The following is a 6103-nucleotide window of genomic DNA, read 5'->3' as shown; positions in this document are numbered from 1 at the left end:
CTCCTGAGGAGGGCTGATGAGAGCTCATCAGGGAGCTCTTGCAGAGCGGCAATGGATTTTTGCAAAAGCAACTGTGGCTTCTGCTCTCTCAGGATATTCCCAGCAGCTCAGTGAGAAACCCAGAGAGGCAAAGGAAATCCTGCTTTCCTTAAGACTGTCAGACCCTCGGGGACTAGGAAAGGAAAGGAGAGTTAGTGATAACCATTGCTTTTCCGAAGAGCGTTGTTTCTGTGATGACCTGTCACTTTACTCCTTCGGTAAAAGCCATTGCATATTCAAAAGGCTACGAAAAGTATTTTAGTTCGCAGCTATTACGAATTTTCTGCAGACTTAGCTGGAAATCAAAATCATCCTCCAGCAGGAAGTGGGTGTTGAAGTACCGTGGGCTTCTGAGTCTCAGCTGGGACACAGCTGCCTGGGGATGCAGCGACCCAGCACGTCACGGGAGTTTGGTGAGCAGCCAAGGTGAAATGCTCAGCCAGTGCCACCACAGCAGCATGTGTAGGTCTCCTGGGCTTTCTGGTCAATACCTGGACAGTCTGACCTTGATGAACTGTAGTTTAGAATTTTATTAGCGTATTTCAGAATTTTTGTTTTGCTTTTCTGCTTTTTTTATAGCCACATAGGTGTTTGCCTCACATTTTTGCAAGTAGGGCATTGGAATTCTGATGACCTCTGTATGGGAAAAGAGGACTATTCTTCATAGCCATGAGCACTCTTTTCTAATCAGGTAAATTTCATCCTTTTGGTCAACGTTTGACCCTTCTGTAGTGCAAAGCTGTTAACCATGATCATTCCCTCAAGGACATTAGACAGTCTTTCAGACAAGATGAGCTTTGAGCTACTTCTCCAGAAACAGAGTTAAACGAACGCAGACTCTCCGCATCAGAGCAGGGCATCTGCATAGCTGCTATTTCAAAAGCATCTTCAGCTTCAGAGCAGAGACCACAGATGGCCCAGTGGGACACTTCAAGGAAAATCTATGCTCTGGAGCAAAGCCCTTCTCCTCCTTGAGATCTTCTTTGTGGGGAATCTGCAACTCCTTCAAGTCTGCTCTAACAATAAGATTGCAATTAGAAAAAGCTGGTTGGGCTGTCAATTCGTATTGGCAAAATATTCCCATTAAAAAAAAAACCAACCCAAGAAAACAAGTAAAACCGATCAGTCCTGTGCCTGTCAGGTGCATGTCCCATCTGCTGTCTGAGGGAGCAGGTCAAGTGAGGAGAAGACAGGGCTGGAGGTGAATTTTCACAGGTACGGTATCACCTGTGCTTAGCTGGCAGATGCAGGTGGGCATCACTTGCTGTTTGCTGTTCTGAAAATGTCCCTCTGAGATCTAAAATCTCTTGCTGTGTTTAATTTACAAAACTCTCTGTTAATATTCCCCCCAAATGCTTCTAATGGAATTACTTAAGCTTCAGTTTTGCAAGTTGTTATCTGTCTGTAGAAATGCAGCTTGAGAGATAATTTTCCAACACTTGAGACAAAACCTGCTGGCTTGATTCTAACATGTATTTCTAAGCAAAATGAGTGGTACCAACAGCTCTGATCTATCTAGTCCTTCATTTAAACACCCTCAAATGTGAACTTTGATACGTAGATTATGAATGACAAGTGCCATATTTTAATGAGTTTGCAAGGTAGAACTAAGGAACGTTTGGGTAAACTGAAGTTATTGCATGCACAAAAAGCATGAGCAGATGAATCATAATGGATTTTTTTTTAATAAGATCAAAACTAATATATGCCAGAGGCTTTCTGACTTCACTGAGGAAGTACATTTTCATCAAGTGGTGATTTGCCACATCTCTTCTTGAAAGGCTAGGCTTTTACTCTAATTTTAATCAGACCTGCAGCAGCAAAATATTTGCAACGTCAATGTTTAGAAAGGGTGTAGTCCAGTGCTTAAAGACTATACAGGAACATATTATTGATGATACCCTTATAATTATTCCTCAGAAAGTTTATAATAGCATGGCTTTCAGTAGTTGAATATTTATCTAGACAAAGGTGTGCACAGACCCCAGCAGAATAAGTCTCTTCTGTCATGATAAAAAAGAAAATAAATCCATTATGTGCTTTGATTCATGGGCAGAGTGGGAAAGTTTCAAAGCAGGCACAAAGCACTGCAACAATTTAAATTGAGAGCATCCCTTGGCAGGCTCCAGTTTTCACAAACAACACGAGCTAGTGAGTTAAAGCAATTAGTAGCTATGCAAGGATGTCCTCATCTTTAATGAATCTCTGATAACTGCTGCTTCTCCATAAGACCTCATTAAAGCCTTGCAGATTTGGAGCTAGGAAGAGATTGGCTTTTTGGATTAGAGTCTTTGCGAGTGCTTGCCAGATGACCGGCTGGTCACACCCCACTAAAACAAGTTGTCATTCCAAAACAGAGCAGGGGGGTACCATCAGTATGTCGCAGAAAACAGCTAAAAGGGAACATAAGAGGACAGAAGAGCAGTGATGTTTGGGCGCAAGGCATTTACCAAAATGGTAAATGTCAAGACATGGGCAAAAACCTTTTTATTTCCTTTGTGGGTACAGTACAAATTTATTTGTGTTATTAGCACAGCTTTTTTTACTCTAGTGTCATAAGAGGCCTTTGCAGACAGTCCTTTTCTGCTGTCCATCAGGAACTAGCCTGCGAGCAGGGGTTTGTTCCTGTTCCTTGCAATCACTGCTGGCTTGTCGTGCCTGCAGCTTGGGAAAGGAAACCAGCCTTTTCTGGCCATGGTAATTCTTCAGACAGCGTGGAGGCTGGAGGAGGTAGGGATTCAAGACATCCTGCCTAAAGTTTGTCATGTCAGTTGAAAGTGTCCAGTTCAATTTGAAAAAACACGGGTGAAAAATTTCTGCAACAGCCAGAAGTAACAACCGGCCTTGAAAATAACTCGCGTAGCTTGTTGTTTCAGAGAGTGGCTATAGAAGACTGATATTTCAACTAGTCACTGACTTCAAAAAGGAAATACACTTTGAGTTGTGCCAATTACAGCACAGAACTTTCATCTCAGTTTTTGAGCAGAGCATATATTAAAAGAAAAAAAATAACACATATTTCACCTTATGTCTTCTCTCTGGCTAATACTTAAGTAAGCTTTGGGAAAACTGTGGGTTTAAAAATTGGGTCAGATGTCTGTCTGCTCCAGCACACGTATTTCGCTGATCACTATTTCTCAGGCCTTCCAATTTGTTACTTTGGCACCAGTGCTTCACATTTTTATTCTACCTTTCTGTTCTGAATTGTGGTTTCCCAGCTAAAATGCAGACAGCACAGCAGGGTGAAAAATACACAAGAACCTCTTTGCCGCAGCTTTCTGTGATGTACACAAGTAGAAAACTTGATTTACTTGACTATGCATGCAGTTGTTTATGTCCTTTCCTCATGATTCCTGGTGTAGGGCAGAGTGCTGATACAGTGTTTTCTGACCCAATGTCTAGGATACTTCCTATGGTATTCCCATGGCTTCTTTATTTGCCAATGTACTTTGTTTACACACCTTTTAAGTAATATCATTTAATTCTTGCTTGCTTCCTTTGGCAGTGTTTGCTTCAAACCTTCTCCTGCAGACAGCATCATAAATCTTGCATAAGGTGCCTATACCTTTCTTGTCATGGCTTTCAATGAGTTCAGTAAGTCTGCAGTCACAGTCACTGGTCCTGTTGTGTTCACTCACTGCTTTTTCTGCTTCAGTGCAGATGCTGGTTCCTGTTCATTGTTAGCTATGACCAAATTTCTTTATTATCTATCCACCATAATGTTTTTATTATGAGTGTTCCACTCTTTCTTTGTCTTTTTTTCCATTTCATGCTGTCAATTTAACCACTGCTGTTGATCCCATGGCTTGGCTTGATGACATCCATCTTTGTCTGAAAGCCTGATGGGAGCTCTCTGATTATATCAGATGTTCTGAAATATTTTCCCAGTTGATGCAGTCTCGGGAAAAACAAGCAATGCATGGCATGGTTTGCGTGTGCCCCTACTACCTGTCTCACCTGAAAAGGAGGTAATTTTCAGTGCATATTTTTTGCTCTTACGCACAAAGCTGCTTTCAAACACAAAAGTGCCCCCAATGCCTCACCGTACTCACCAGGCAGCAGTGTATCAAAGCACATACCAATTTTTGCAAAACATCTTCCTTCGTTTGTGCTCAGCGCATTCCTGAGCTATTGGGTTAGGGTGCATTTGCGGGAAAGCTGGACTTTCAACAATAATTACCTAGTCATTTTAGGCTGGCAATCGACAGTTAAAGAAGCTCTGAATGCAATACCTCTTAAAAGCAAAGCTGCTTTCTCCAGGCTGTGGGATGGTTTCCATTCTCCCAGGTTGACCTTGGGAGTGCAGGCTGTTCTCCTGGCCTCTCGCTGATGCAGGGGAGAAGCTGGTGCCCAAAGCAGAGTTACAGAGCTGTGTGTTGCCACATCAGTACGTGGTGATCAAAATACTCTTCCTATATGTTAGCAGTGAGGCCCCAGCAACTGCCAGCACGGTATCAGGAAAAGTACCAGGAAGCCGTCCATTTTAGCAATCGACTGGGATTGCCAAGGCTATTGTTTTTAATAGGACTGGAATTTTTGTCAGGGGCTTGGCACTTAGGCTAGGTGAATCTTGTGTTCCCTTCCGTCTTCAATCTCACGTTTATCAGGTCTGTCCATACGCTTAGTGTTGCTTGGCACTGAGAATGAAAGAAGGCAATTACAGGCAAAAATTACATAGCTAATAGATAGTAAATCATGTTGTCTCCTGATCTTACCTTTATGCACTGATCTGAGCCTCCATCTCCTTTTCATGTTAGCTCTTCCCTGCTGTCACTGTTTTCTTTGTTGAGCCTCCAGAATAACCTTGTTGAAAACTCAGTTTTCCTGTGTTGTATGTGAAGCTGTAGCAACACATTTCTATAATCTGTGAGTTGAAACAATGAATAAAAATAGAAATACTCACAGAATGTGTTAGTCATTCATAAAACAAACCATGCAGCTTTGCACCTAGGGACAGCATAGTAAGAGAAAAATTCCCTGGAGGACTGTGGAGGCTTCTGGCCTGGCAGTTTTCCAGTTGCACTTCCCTTGTGAAAAAAGCCCTGAGCACAGGGGGGTGGGAGAGCTGCAGAAGCACAGCAGGCTGCTGCGCCGCCAGGGAGGGCTGTGCTGGGGGACACGGCAGCTACCCTCCCAGCTTCAGCTTCTGCAGTGAATTTTGTCTTTACCCCAACTACATAAATAACCAGAAGACCCAATTCGAGCTGCTACAATTGACACACATGTGGATTTCCTCCAGAAAAACTGTTAAATTCTACCATAATCTAATATGACTTTCAAACTATCATAAGCAGCTTATTCTTTTTCTTCTATGACAGTGCTTCTAAGTCATACGGATTTTTACAGATAGGATTTTATGCCATAAAGAATGTAGCAATCTGTACTAAGGTAACTGAAACCATTTAATTTGCCAAGTTTATCAAAAGCCTTTGGTCTGCACAGAATTCAGATAATATTTAGGGAAAATTAGGAACCTGGAAGGGGATGGATCAGAATTAGTTTTCTGATGATGCATGTGACTGTTAACTGGAATATTATAGAGAACTTTGCTTGTATTAATTAAATTGGCAAATGAGAACAGATTAGTTCTGATTCAAATGCATTACTGCTGCAAAGCCCGTCAGAAGTTACTGGTGGGGAATCTTTTGTGGGTCATAAATAAAATGGGAGAACACGACACATAATTTCCTAAGTTATTCTCCAAAATGTGGTGAAAAAAAATCAGGTCTTATGGGAGAAGGTCAATTTTAGCCTTAAGCTCATATGTCGAAGTTCTTAGGCACCCAAAGTGGAGCATTATCAAAATTTTTAATTGTAAAGGCAAATTTTCTATTTCAAAATTTCTTGCTCTTTATATGCAGTAGCTGCATTTTGAGCCTAATTTCTAAGGAGGGAGGGAGTTAGTTGGTGGGCCAGAAATCAGTGTTTACACAGAAGCTGATAATACTGGCCTGATTACATCAATAATGGACAGAAAGAGGACCAGTCCCAACTGCTGTTGTCTGTGGTGGGTAATTCCCAAGGTCTGCTTTATTAGCGCTGAAGAAAAATAAGGACAAATATG

The 6103-nt window shown here is 41.8% G+C and overlaps 1 long non-coding RNA gene across 2 annotated transcripts; it reads right to left on the bottom strand.

Moving 5' to 3' along the window:
• Nucleotides 1-1658: 1658 nt before the first annotated feature.
• On the bottom strand, nt 1659-5148 carry LOC138687944 (uncharacterized). Of its 2 annotated transcripts, none has more exons than XR_011326991.1 (3): nt 4972-5148; nt 4755-4880; nt 1659-4676 (listed from the first exon to the last, which is right to left on the bottom strand). It is a non-coding gene; the product is annotated as an uncharacterized lncRNA (long non-coding RNA). The 2 variants fall into 2 exon arrangements; XR_011326992.1 differs by having other exon boundaries at nt 4987-5148.
• Nucleotides 5149-6103: the final 955 nt, after the last annotated feature.

The sequence above is a fragment of the Haliaeetus albicilla genome, chromosome 11, assembly GCF_947461875.1.
Source record: "Haliaeetus albicilla chromosome 11, bHalAlb1.1, whole genome shotgun sequence".
Lineage (NCBI taxonomy): Eukaryota > Metazoa > Chordata > Aves > Accipitriformes > Accipitridae > Haliaeetus > Haliaeetus albicilla.
Note: the sequence above shows the minus strand (reverse complement) of the source record. Positions and strands in the feature narration are given on the sequence as shown.